General features: G+C 45.5%; 1 long non-coding RNA gene across 1 annotated transcript; it reads right to left on the bottom strand.

The window, feature by feature from the left end:
* Window positions 1-594: 594 nt before the first annotated feature.
* On the bottom strand, window positions 595-11,282 carry LOC309615516. The gene is made up of 2 exons (XR_014236901.1): window positions 9,630-11,282; window positions 595-1,002 (listed from the first exon to the last, which is right to left on the bottom strand). It is a non-coding gene; the product is annotated as an uncharacterized lncRNA (long non-coding RNA).
* Window positions 11,283-13,799: the final 2,517 nt, after the last annotated feature.

Genomic DNA, 13,799 nt, shown 5'->3' with positions numbered 1-13,799 from the left:
CTTGACCTATTTTGAACTTGGAGTTCTTGCTCATATTGGCTCTATAATGACGCGACGTATTTGGAGATTAAAGACATGGGTTTGAGTTCGGCTTATTTGGGAAAAGGATCTCCTAAGCCCCAGTTTCCTCATCTAGAGGGCAGCGCCTGCTCTGTCTGCCTCAAAGCACGCATATGGGAATCTTCTAAGCAAATTGTAAACGGATCAGAGGGAACAGTTATCAGTGGAGCGATGAATAAAGTGACAAACTGACCTGGATAAATCGCTGTGTGCCCCAAAATATCAGTTCTTGTCCCAGATAAACATTTTTTGGTCGGTGACCAGATAATAAAAGAACATAGACAGATGTTAACCCTGAAAATGGAAAACTGAAATTTGCCAGAAACTTGAGTTGCTGAGGTCTATAAACTAGAGGTGTATTTGCAATACCTCTCAGCAGAAGATGTTTCCCAACTAAAGACTGACCATGCCATAATACTGACCTCTGATCTCTGCTGCAGACCAGGGGCCTTCTGGAACGGAAGACGAAATTAGTCAATGTGGCAAATTCTAGAAGTGTTCTGGGGCAGTGGAAAGAAAACAGTATAGTTCCACTTTAATAACTGCATAACATATGCATTTATTCCATTACTTTTAAACTCCATGGCACCTTTCTAGAATACAGTGCTCATTTATGAGGTACACAGCGAAAGGTCCCACGGAAATGCTTAGGGCTCACGTAGGAGGGTTCAAAGCAGTATTGGACACTTGGAAAATGATGCCTGGATGGAGGCAAGAGAGGAAACGGGATCACACATCTGGGGAGGAGACGGCCGGGAGGCCTTTTTGGTCTTCACGTTTCGCCCGTACTGTGGACTAGAAGATGGTCGCCAGGGGTCCCCCTCGTATGACTTCATTCACTAGTCGCCATTCACCTCTGGGCCCCATGGTGCCCAAGACAGGGCATTGTCACGTGGGCGCCCTGTGAATGTTCTTCTGGACAGAGTGGCTGTTTGAGGTTATCTATAAAGAATATTCTCACATCAGTGAAATGCTTAAAATTGAAATGGAATGTGAAGAGATCTTTTTCATAAGAAGAGATTGTCGTCCACCTCGGGTAATTTAAGTGGGACGATATCTGCAGATAGGGATGAGATGGTGACCTCCTGAGGTCCCTTCCAACCCAAGATTCCATCACAGTTTATATGCTTTCCACACCAAAAGCAATAATCCATGTGTGAGACAACTCTTAGAATATCTTAGAACAAAATCTGAGCAAAACAACCTCAGAATCTTCATTATCCTGTGTCTTCCTTTTTTTTTAAACAACAGATGAATTACAGTCGCCCCAGAGAAAGGCTTGCGTGTCAGGAGACGGACATCTCACTGGACACAGTGCTTCTGACACTCAGCACCAACTCTCCTGACCCCTTATTTTTTACTGTAGCAAAATATACACGGCACAAAAGGAAACGTCGTCACCATTTCTAAGTTCACGGCTCAGTCAGTGGCACGAAGCACATTCACAGTGCTGTCCAACCATCACCAGCATCACCTCCAGAACGCTTTCATCTTCCCAAACTGAAGCTCTGTCCCCATTAAACACCCACTGCCCATCCCCCTCCCCCAGCCCCTGCTCACCACGATTCTACTTTCTTTCTCCATGAGTCTGGCTATTTCAGGTGCTTCCTGTCAGTGGAATCGTACAATAGCTGTCCTTTTGTCTCTGGCTTGTTTCACTGAGCGTCGTATTTTCAAGGGTCATCCGTGCTGTAGCGTGGGCTGGAGTTTTATTCCTTTTTAAGGATGCGGTGTTCCATTGCGTGTATATACATACTGCTTTTTCTTTATTTGTTCACCTGTTGATGGACTCTTGGGTTTTTTCTATCTTTTGGCCATTGTGAATAATGCTCCCAGAGACACTGGAGTACCAGTATTTGTCTGCATCCCTACTTTCAGTTCTTTTGGGTACAGGCACACCTTGGAGATAATGTGGGTTCACTTCCAGACCGTGAAATAAATCAAGTATCATAATAAAGCGAGTCACATGAATTTTTTTTTGTTTCCCCGTTCATACAAAAGTGATGTCTATACTATACTGTAGTCTATTAAGTGTGCAATAGCATTAGGTCTAAAAAAACAGTGTACATACCTTAACTTACTTTATTACTAAAGAATGCTAACCATCACCTGACAACACAGGGCTGCCACAAACTTTCCATTTGTAAAAATGCAGTATCTGTGAAGGGCAATCAAACAAAGCACTGTAAAACGCTGTATTCTGAACATTAACCCCTTATCTGACATATGATTTGCAAATATTTTCCCCCCTCCTGGGGGCTGCCTTTTCATTCTGTGAAAGTGAGTCCCTTGATGCAATTTTGATGAAGGCCGATGTATCTGTTTTCCCTTTTGCTGACTGTGAATCGTGATATTTTAAGGTCAGGATGTGGCTGAATCTCTCCTGCAGCGAACCCTGAGCTGTTCCAAGTGATGGACAGCTGAGAACCGTGAGATACACAGGGCAGGGTGGTCACTGAATACACGCATGCGCACGGCGAGTGCCCCGCCAACCAGAAGCCGGACTGCTTCCTGGTGGAGCCAGGGGGGCCCCTGAGTGCCCGCCCACACAGAGGAGCCGCGGGGAAGGCGAGATGCCATCGGGGCGCAGGTGGCCCTTCGCCGGCTGCTGCTGCTGAGGGTCTGCTCGCCTGCTATTAACAGGCAACCTCTCCAGCAGCAGGCTGTCCCCATAAGCGTGGTTTCAGAACCTTTTCCCTTCTCCTACCCAATCGCCACCCCGTGCCGGGGCAGGGCTGCATCAACTGCCCAACTTACAAGACTGTAGCCCAAAGAGATTATTTCTGTGAATGTGTTTGGCAAACTGACCACAAGGCACCATCTTTACGTCAGGTTTTGAATAATTCGACCAGTGGAAGAAAGAGCCCAGGGCAGCACTTCTCGAAAGCGACCCCCTCCCAACCGTTTCACCTGCAGGGGTCGTGTCCCTCTCACACTGTATCTCCAAATCGGGAGGATTTCTGAGCTGATAAGAGGAAAAGTGCTTGTAGTGTTGATTTCAGAATGCGTAACTTGGTCATTATCAGATTCTTTCTTAGCATTTAATGTAAAGCCACCTTACTTAAAGCAGTGCACATTTAGTACCTGGCCCAAGTGCTGTAAGAGGTAACTCGAAGAACAACACTACTAAAACAATAACAAGATAGCAGCAGAATTCCTATCGACCTCGGCCGCCCTATCAAAGACAAATAAACCCACCCCACGTGAGCCCGGGGGGATGCAGAGGCAACAGAGGAACCAAGGTCCAGAAAGGAGGAGGTCAGCATCGGGGCACACAAGGCAGAAGGGGCCTGTGTGCTCTGTGGGGATGAGAGGACGGAGCTTCTCAGAGCCGGGAAGCTACACAATCATCCCATTAACCGACCATCATCCTGCATGGACATCTAACGAAAATATAACAGCAAAAGAACACGAAGCCAACTGCACCACGGACACAGGTCAACCGTGAATAAAACCACACTGCGTGGAGTTACAGCACCGCGAGGGCGTGACCCGAGTGCCACGCGGGGTCAGTGCTGGGGTGCGAGGGGGCCCACGTGAAGAAGCTCACGAGCGCACACAGCACACAAGCCAGCCAGAAGAGCAGGACTCGAATCGTCTCAACATGGACAACCTTGCCCTTCTCCAGATTATCAAGGTGTGATGCCCGTTCCCGATAAAGACAGCCTTCTCACGAGACGGGCGAGACGCCTCAGCGGCCGGGGCCTCGCTGAAACTTCCGGCTGCCCTGGTCCATTTGCTCACCGCCTTCTTGGGGTCACCTCGCCTGGACCCCTGGCACAGCTCCTTGGGCACATACGCCTGGAGTCTGCGGGTCCCAGTAGGTCACCCGTTCCCAGAAGGGATCGTACTGGAAGCTTCCGTGAGCACCCTCCCTCTGGCATCGGTCCTCCCCATCCACGGCGGCTCAGTGGGTGCTGACTGAATGAATAAGTGAAGGCTGAATTGGGTTGGTGCACGCAGCACCCCTTTCACACTGTGGTCTTGGAGGAGCTCAACATTTTCAGGTGATAACTTCATGCTCACAGCTGTGAAACCAAGTAAAGAACAAACTGCTTTGAAAAAAAATTTAAAGGAAATACTAGTGAATGAAGGTCAGTTTTCTCTAGACCATTCTATCAAATAGGAGATGAGGATGGTGTCATCTACTTTCTCGTTGTAGTGAATATCCAGAAATACGGTACTTGGAGGGAGAAGAGAGTTAGTGAATCACACAAGCGTGGCTTTCTGGTTGCTGAGGGTCATGAAGACAGCCACAGGGGACACAAGCGTGGGGTCTTGCGGGGTATTGCTGTTGGGATGTAGACGGTCTTTAAACTCAGCTCAAGATCCGGAAGTGCTGCCTGGTCCTCCTGAAAAGAGGCACCTGGACAGTCCCCAAGACCCAGCCCGGAAGGGAGAGTCAGAGCTGGGATCCAACAAGGACGGTTGGCTCAGGGGCCCTACCCTTGCAGGCATCTTCAGGCCGGTCTAGCAAGGTCGCAGATACTGTCCTAGCTCTGTGGGCGGAGCTGGGTGGGCGCAGTGAGCGCTGGGTCGGGAGCAGAGGGCAGGGAAGGAGAGAGGGGGGGTGCCGGCTGTCCGACACCCCCCCCCCCCGCGCTCTGCGGCCCTGCCCGGAGCTGCCCAGCTGGCTGTGCAGAGGACATCAACCCCGAGACGGTTCTCTGCTGCGAAAGAAAGTAGGAGAGGCTGGGGGTTCCTGCTGGGGGCCGACCCCTGCCTGTCTCCTCACCTCCTCTGCCCTCTTCCCTCCCTGGCAGGTCACTGATTCTCAGCCGACAAACGCTGAGTGTCCACTCGGCCTGTCCTCACGGAACCGCAGGAAAATCTCCAGGATACGGTCAGGAAAGAAAAATCACACGATACTAATTTGAACATTACAACCTGGGCTGGGGCTTTTGGAAAATTAAGAGGATAAAAAGTTCTAGAAACTGGTAAAGTGTGGCTCTGTGCATTTATTTCATTTCTCTAGCACCTTGATGTTCAAAGCGTGGTCCAGCACCACCTGGGAGCTGGTGAGAAAGGCAGGCCTGGCCCCCTTCGACCTCCTGACCCCTCTGCAATCTAAAAGACCCTCAGGGGAATCAGACACATGTACGTCTGAGAAGCACTGTTCTAGGACAGCCACAGGTTTTACATGTTGTGCAAGGCCAGGACGACAGTCTGAGGAAACACGAGATGCCTGTATTCCTCACCAGACACGCACAGAGGAGAAAACAAGAGAAGCCCGAAAACAACAGCTGATTGACCTGTGGAATGTCCAAACACTTACAACAGACTGTAGGTTGGAACAGAAAGAGAGAGTAAATATCGGAGTGGCATTGTCTGAAATATGAAGATGTTTAATGGAATACATTCCTTTCAGAGACAAGAGTTAGTTCAAGCCGTTCCAATGAACCTAACTATTTCTGGGGGCAATAATGAAATTAAAGCAGTTGGCTCTTAAGAAAGGAATGAGGGAACCAAATGCCAAAACACAGTGCTTTTGCAGTAGTGACAGAGTTCAATGCCAAATAGCAACTGCATGAAAAGAAAAAAAAAATTGTAATGGAAGACTGGATTGGGAAATTGGAAAGTAAAGAAAAAAAAAATATATATATATATATATCACTGAATTTGGGAAGACTACATGAGATTGATTTTATTTCTGTTTCTAGAGAACACATTAATACCAGGTACCAATTAGCAGTCCCTTTGGCAAGCTTAAATAAGCATCACCAGCCAAATAGAGAAATCAAAACCGTTTTTCATCTCATTGGAGTCATTTTTGAGGCACATTTTTGGGAAGAGTGACAGGAGGCTGCTGGTGTTTCCATTTTATGGATGGATAAAAAGAAACAGCCACCGTCACTTCAGAAGAGGCTCCCTGACAGAGGAAGGCACGGTGACCAGCCCAGACTATAAGCAACAGATTCTGGAAGGATTATATCACAGGTTCCCAACTTTAGCCGCAGTTGGAACCCACCTGCAGAGCTTTACAAACCCTGAAGCCTGGGACTCACCCCCATAAATTCCGACAAAACTGTTCTGCAGACAAGGTCGCAAGCCGCTGGAGTGAGACATCCCCAAATTCAGTGTGCCTGGACCCACCTGCGGGCGCTGTTAAAAGGAGGATCCTGGAGACTTTCGGCTTGCGCCTCAGGACGTGAAGGGCTGGAAGGAATGTTGTCCCACCCTTATGATGAGAAAGGGTCAGCTTAACTTCAAAGTCACAGCTTTGCTTGAACCTGCCAGGGAGCTGAGGTCACAGAGCAAATGACTGGCCCAAGGTTTAAGGAGACCCAGTGCTGCAGGGAGAGAAGAGAGGCCCAGGCTGGGCCACCTCAAGTAGACGGGACAAGACACAGCCAGGAGGAGGTCAGCTACAAGAGCTAAGGGGCTGGTGGAAGCCCGGTGTGAAGCCTGGGCTGCAGAAATTCAGGGAGTCTACACGATCTTGCAGGTTCTTTCCCTGATAACTCCACCAAACGCTCGTGGAAACACTTAGAAAGAGCCCAAGAAGTAGCCCATCTGGTGAAGATGCAGGGAAGAAGAGAGCAGCCACTGGGGAGCAAGGGCCAGGAACCCCACTGAGTCTTCCCTCATCCCCATCAGAGAACAAAGCCGTGGTCTGCTGGCCTCCCTGCATGGGGAAGCTCATCGCTCTCGCAGGCAAAGGAGACTGGGTGGGGAGGGGTGGTCAAAACAACCTACTCCTGGGTTTCAAATTTCAGTTCTGAGTCCAGGACTGCTGCCTGGGGGGGGCGGGGGAACTGAGAAAGCCACACCCCCAGACCCAGAACCACCACCAGGCCAAGGAGCTTCGAGTAACAAATAACAGCAGAATTCCGAGAATCCTGCTGGGAGAGGGACGGGAGAGGAGCAAGGGCAGGCGAGACATCCTCTCTGGGTCAGCGTCAAGGGAAGACTGAAAATGAAGAATCAAATAGGCATCGCGCAGCTGACCCTCCCCTCCCCTAAGTGATCTCCGCAGGAATTTGAAGCCTGCAGTTCACTGAGGGCAGCTATAGCAATGGAAGATCAGAAACCCACCCAACTGCTAACTAGACTAATGGAAAGCTCACACTGCAGGTCCAGGAGGAAGAAAGGCATGCCCGCGTCCAGGCACAAAAACCACTCATCTCACTCTCTGCTGACTGACACACGTATGTAGCTGTCATGAAAAAATTGGGAGGCATACGAGAAAAGCAAGGAAAACCAACACACTCCCAAGAGAGAACAAGCGTCAAAACCAGACTCAGATATGAAACAGTTGTTGGAACTATCTGTCAGGGAATTTAAAATAACTATAATTAGTATGTTAAAGGCTCTAATAGAAAAAGTGGGTCACATGTAAGATCAAATGAGAACTTCAGCAGAGAGACAAAGCATAAGAAAAAACCACCTGGAAATGCTAGAAATAAAAAATCCACCGTTATAGAGATGAGAATGCCCTTGGAAGGCTCATCAGTGGATTCAGCACAAGCACTGAAGACTCAATAAACCTGAAGGTAAATCAGCAGAAATTACCCAAGTTGAAATACAGACAGGAAAAGCATAGGATAAATAAAATAACAACATCAAAGAAACAAACATCCAAGAGCTGTGGGACCGCATTAACATTCAAAATATGCACAATTGCAAAACCAAAGGAGAAGACAGAGAATGGGGCAGAAGGAATATTTGAAGTAATATCGGTCAAGAATTCTCAAAAATTAATGACAGATACCAAACCACAGATCTGATAAGCAAAGAGAACACCAAATAGGATAAATACAATACAAAACAAAAACATTCACTTAGGATATTACATTAAACTACTGAAAACAAGAAACAAAGAAAATCTTGAAGGCAGCTAGAGAAAGGAGACACTTTACATGCACAGGGACCCAGAAACCAAGGAAACCAGAAGACAATGGAATCACACCTTTAAACTGTAGAAGGAAGAAAAACTACTGACCCTGAATTCTACACCCAAAGAAACTATATCTTAAAACTAAAAAAGAAATAAGACATTCTCAGGAAAGAACCAAAACTGAGGGAATTCAGTGTCAGCAGCAGTTGCATCAAAAAAAAAAAAGCAATATCAGACTAAAACTTGTATCTGCACAAAGACGTGAAAAAGCTCTGGAAACAGAATACATGAAAGTCAACTGAAATTCATTTTTTGCTTTATATGAAAGGTAAACGGTCTGAAGTGGAGGTGGGAGAACTCTATCCAGTTGGTCAAATCTGACCTACTATCTGTTTTTGTTTTACTACAAAGCCAGCTACACCCATTCGTTTGCCTGTCACCCAGGCAGGTTTTTGTGCCCCAGTGGCAGAACTGAGTAGTTGAAATAGATATGACAGAGCCTGTAAAGCCTAAAATATTTAATATCTGGGCCTTTAAATTAAAGAAAAACTTTGCTGACCCCTGGTTTAAAGAAAAAATAGTAGCAATGTATTGTGTGTTGACAGTATTTGTAAAAGTGGAGGTTATGACAAAATAGCACATAGGAAGGGAAGGAGGAATTGGTAATATTTTGTTGCAAGGGCCTTACATGCCACAAAAGTGGGAATAACATTATTTAAGGCTGGACTAAACCCTTAAATATATATTTGATATTTATATCTTATTTTAAACTCTAGGGCAACTACTAAGATTTTTCCTAAGAGGTATAAAAGATTAAATGGACTCACAAAAAAATGCCCAATTAACCCAAGAGAATGCAGTAAAGGAAGAAAAAAAGAAAGAAATACAGATGTAAAAAGTAGAAAGCACTTAGCAAATACAACCCAGTGACGTATAAACATGATAATACAACACAACTACTCAGAGCTCATTCCAGGAATTCAAGGATAGTTCAATATTTGAAAGTCAACCCATATAATTCACCACATTAAGAGACTAAAAATGGAAATTTATATGGTCATCTTGACAGATGCAGAAAAAGCACTGAACAAAATTCAGTGTCCATTCAGGATCTGAAGTCTCAGCAAAGAAGCAACAGAACTGAACTTCCTTAACCTAATAAAGGGTGTCTCCAATCACCCTCCAGCTGACATCATACTGAACCATGAGGCACTGACTTCTTTCCCCTGAGGCTGGGAACAAGTTAAGTAGGTCCACGCTTAGCACTCGTATTCATCACACTGGAGACTCTACACAGTGTAACAGGGGAAGAAAAAGAAGTAAATGATCTGCAGATCTGAAAGGGTGAAATAAACTGTTTCTATTTGCAGACGACATGATTATCTATGTAGAAAAAAAAAATCTTCAAAAAAGCTCCTAGCCCTGGTAAGCGAGTAGAGCAAGGTCAGAGGCTACACAATACAAGAGTCACCCTGTGCTCCCGTATACCAGCTGAGGAGTCCAGCTTCTGGCCCAAACCCTACATGTAATACTGCAGGCCCGACCATGGCAATCACAAAGGCTCTACCCGCGGACCTCACAGGGGACATGCCCCCCACCCCAGACTTGGGGCACAGCCCATGCATCACGGTCTCCAAGGGGACTGCACCAAGGACCCAGGCCCCTGGCCAGCCATGCTCCTGTGCACATCCACATTCCCAGCCCAGGCACCCCTAGTTGGGGGCCTCTTTACCTGGGGCCTTCCTCAGGTGCCGCTGCCTAGATCTCCCTGTTGGGGAGGAGTGGGAAATCTCCAGGACACTTTTCTCCGCTCTGACTCGGTACTCACTACTTTTCCACTCCCAGCCCTTCCCCCTCTGCCTCCCCCAAGCCCCTGAGTTCAATAAAACACAGGAGCCTTCTGTTCAGGGTTCCCTCAGCAGTGAGATGACCCCGTGTCTACACCGGTCCACCCAACCCCAGCTGGTGCCATCCTGCGGGCTAAATGCAATGTGGGCACCGTGCTTCCTCTGGCTCACACTGTCACAGTAGGTGATGGAAGGCTGACAGGTGCCTTTACCACTTGGCTTGTTTTCTTAATCAGTTGTTCTGACATCTGGCAGCTCAGCTTTCAGCTCAGCTGAGCTCTTGAATATGAACAATTAGAATTTGAAATAAAAAAAAAAAACCAAACCATAAAGCACTTAAGTATAAAGCTAACAAAATATGTGCAGGATCTGTATACTAAAAACAACAAAATGCCAGTGATAGAAATCAAAGAAGATACAAATTAATAGAGAGACATACTGTGTTCACGAAAGAGAAGACTCGTTGCTAAGATGTCAATTCTCTAGAATCTGATCTATAATAATCTCAATCAAAATCTCAGCAAGGTTTCTAATAGATATTGACAAGCTGATTCTAAAATTTATACGGAAAGGCATAGGAACTAGAATAGCCAAGACAGTGCCGACAAGGAAGCCCTCAAATTACTCAAATTCGTGGTATAGTAATCATGCTAGAGGCAAAAAGAACGGACGCATAGATCAACAGGCCAGGATAAAGTTCAGAAAGAGGCCCACAAAAATACAGTCAACTGACTTTGGACAAAATGGCAACATCAATGGAGAAAGGATTAAAAAAAAAAAAAAACTAGAAATATTGTACACACCTATATAAGTAAATAAATAAACCTTGACACATACTTCATACTTTATCCAAAAATTTAACTAACAGCAGATTATATGCCTAAATGTAAAATGTTAAACTATAAAACTTTTAGAAGAAAGCCTGTTTGACCCTGGGTTTGGTGATGTGATTCTAGATATGACACCAAAAGCATGTCATAAAAAAATTTGATAAATTGTCCTTCATCAAAATAAACTTTTGTCTTCTGTGAAAAATACTGTTAGGAGAATGAAAAGCCACAGACCTGGTAGAAAATATTTGTAAATCATTATCTGATAAAAGACTTCTATCTCGACTATACAAAGAACATTTGAAACTCAACAATAAAAAACACAAACAACCCAATAAAAAACTGACAAAATATCTGATCAGATACTTTACCAAAGAAGATGTATTGATGGCATATAGGCTTATGAAAAGATGCTCAACATCATTAGTCATTAAGGAAATGAAAATTGAAACCACAACAAGATACCAGTAACTGCACACCAATTAGAATGGCTAAGATTAAAAACAAATGAATAAAATTTTAAAAAGGAGCAATACCAAATGTTGGCAAGGACGCAGAGACACAGACACACTCGTTTATTGCTGCTGGGAACATGTCCAGACACTTTCTAAAGATAGTTTGGTAGCTTCTTACGAAGCTAAACACGATTGTACCATACAACCCAGCAAACCCACTTCTAGGTACCTACCCAAGTGAATTCAAAACTTATGTCCTGGGGCTTCCCTGGTGGTGCAGTGGTTGAGAGTCTGCCTGCCGATGCAGGGGACACGGGTTCGAGCCCTGGTCTGGGAAGATCCCACGTGCCGCGGAGCAACTAGGCCCGTGAGCCACAATTACTGAGCCTGCGCCTCTGGAGCCTGTGCTCCGCAACAAGAGAGGCCGCGATAATGAGAGGCCCGCGCACCGCGATGAAGAGTGGACCCCGCTCGCCGCGACTAGAGAAAGCCCTCGCACAGAAACGAAGACCCAACACAGCCATAAATAAATACATAAATAAATAAAATATTAAAAACAAACAAACAAAAAAAAAAGCTTATGTCCTCGCAAAAAAAAAAAAAAGAAAAAAAAACCAATCCCCCGCAACTGTATGTGAATTTTATAGTAGCTTTGCAGGAATGTTCAGAGCAGCAATAGGAAAGAGCAAACAGTTCTCGATTCATGCTACTAATGGACAGATCTTGCAATAATTTTGCTAAGCTAGAGAAGTTAGTCTCAAAAGGCTACAGCATCGTAAGATTCTATTATGTTACTTTATGAAAAAGGCAAAACAGTAGAGATGCAAAACTGATCAGGGTGCCAGAGACTGTCCTAGTCAGGAGGGAGCCTGGGGGGCAGGATTTCCTTAGAGTTCTCCCTGGAGAGATTCCCCACCCAAGAGTGATCCTGGACGGCCCCGGGGAATGTGGGCAATGGCACCCATCAGAATTCTTGGCGACCCGCCAAGCAAAAGGCCACTTGCTTATTTTTTTATCAGGACTGACCTAGGAATCCACATGCACTCTCGAGTTATCATGCCAGCAAAACTACACCCTCAGATTGTCAAGAACTTATTTTACCAATGCCGTCCTAACATAAGGTTATTATTAGCCTCTGCACACTAAATCTTTCCTTTAATTATTCACCAGGCTTGTTCTTCTTCAATAAAATGGCACCGTTTCAAGAAGAGAAGACATGCAGTGCAAGGTTCTGTTTTTACATGGACTCATTTTTATGTTTGTAAAGACAGCCTATTTTCTTACAGAATTTTATTCATAATTACAGGGCCTGGGTATTAGGATACAAACTTATCCATTGCTATAAAGTTAATTTATTTGATTAATACGATTTTTTAAAAATTCAGGTTTTGGAAGTTAATTTAGTGAGGGAAATAACTATTCTTATCTTTTAGGGTTCGGTCAAATTATCACTTTTTCAAGGTTGAGATTCCTGACTGCCCAGATTAAGTTAGGGATTTTAGCTCCAGGGGTCTACAGCCCCTCTCCCTGCCCCAAGAAATACAGGCCACGTTTATATTTACCTGTTCAATGATTGCCTTTCCTCTTATGGGGTAAACTTCACAGAGACAGGGACCACATCTGTCTTTATCATAGCTAGACCCCAAAGACCCCACCCAGGGCCTGGACCACGGTGAGCCAATCAGAGTGCGTTTAGGTCAAGAGAGTCCAAAACCTGGGAGGCCGCATGCTGTGTCTCATCCACATGATGCCTGTGTAGCTATGCAGAGGGCCTGGCACACAGTAGGTGCTCAACAAATGCTTGTAAAATGCAAGAATCTATAAGTGATAACTGAAAGTTAATGAGTAGAGACGTGTACCTCTGAGAAAACTCTACCTGCTACCTGTTCGATTCTGCCCTCTTCTCCCATCTGCCCACCTGTCTGACGGGAGTTAATACATGGATGTGCCCAGATAAATCACAGGGTTTACCATGTGATTATGGAATTGTCAGGCAGAAAAAATCTACCCCAGGCCCCTGTCCTAAGAAGAGAACGTGAGGATATTAAATAACAACACAGTTTGCATTAAACAATGAAGAACGACTGCTTAGGGGGTCATTAAAGTGAATTTCTACACCCCCGCCCCCGTTCTAACGTACGGGCAAGAGCTATGGACCTTTAGTTCCACAGAGATCTAGCCCAGCCAAACTAGAAAAGGACAGGTGTGTTTTTGCAATGTGCTTCTCAAATATTTTCCATGGAAGGGAGGTGAGGAATTCCAGGGCCCCTTGGTCTCAGCACACATCCTGCTCACCTGAGTTCCAGGTAAGACACTGTCTTCGTGGGACGCCAGTGCGGCTGCAGGGCTGTAATTGCAGGATTATGCGATCATTCAGATTCCAATCTGATTTTAGTGGATGTAAATATTCTTACAGACCCAACCAACAAACTACGCCTTTCCAACGCGCCGAGCGACAGGAAGGTTTTGCTAGAAATGTACCGTAACTGCGCCTGTCTGGCCCCTGGTAGCCCGTTTCTACGCTCCTCATTCAATTGCACACGTGTCAGCAGGAAAGCGTGACCACAGACAACAAGCAGCCGTCATAATGCGAATGAATAACATAGATGTTGGGTTATTGTTATCCTTGAGGAAATCTTATGTTACGCCATTCAAAAGGGAAAAAAATACGTGAAAAGTATGAAAGTGAGATTCAGCAGATGTTACACTGGAGTTGTCAATCTTGTCTAAGCAGGTGCTAATGTGTTATAATTATCCCTTCTGGCAGTTG

Source organism: Balaenoptera borealis, assembly GCF_965194805.1.
Source record: "Balaenoptera borealis genome assembly, chromosome: 18".
In the NCBI taxonomy this organism is placed as follows: domain Eukaryota; kingdom Metazoa; phylum Chordata; class Mammalia; order Artiodactyla; family Balaenopteridae; genus Balaenoptera; species Balaenoptera borealis.
This window is presented reverse-complemented; position numbering and strand designations above follow the sequence as displayed.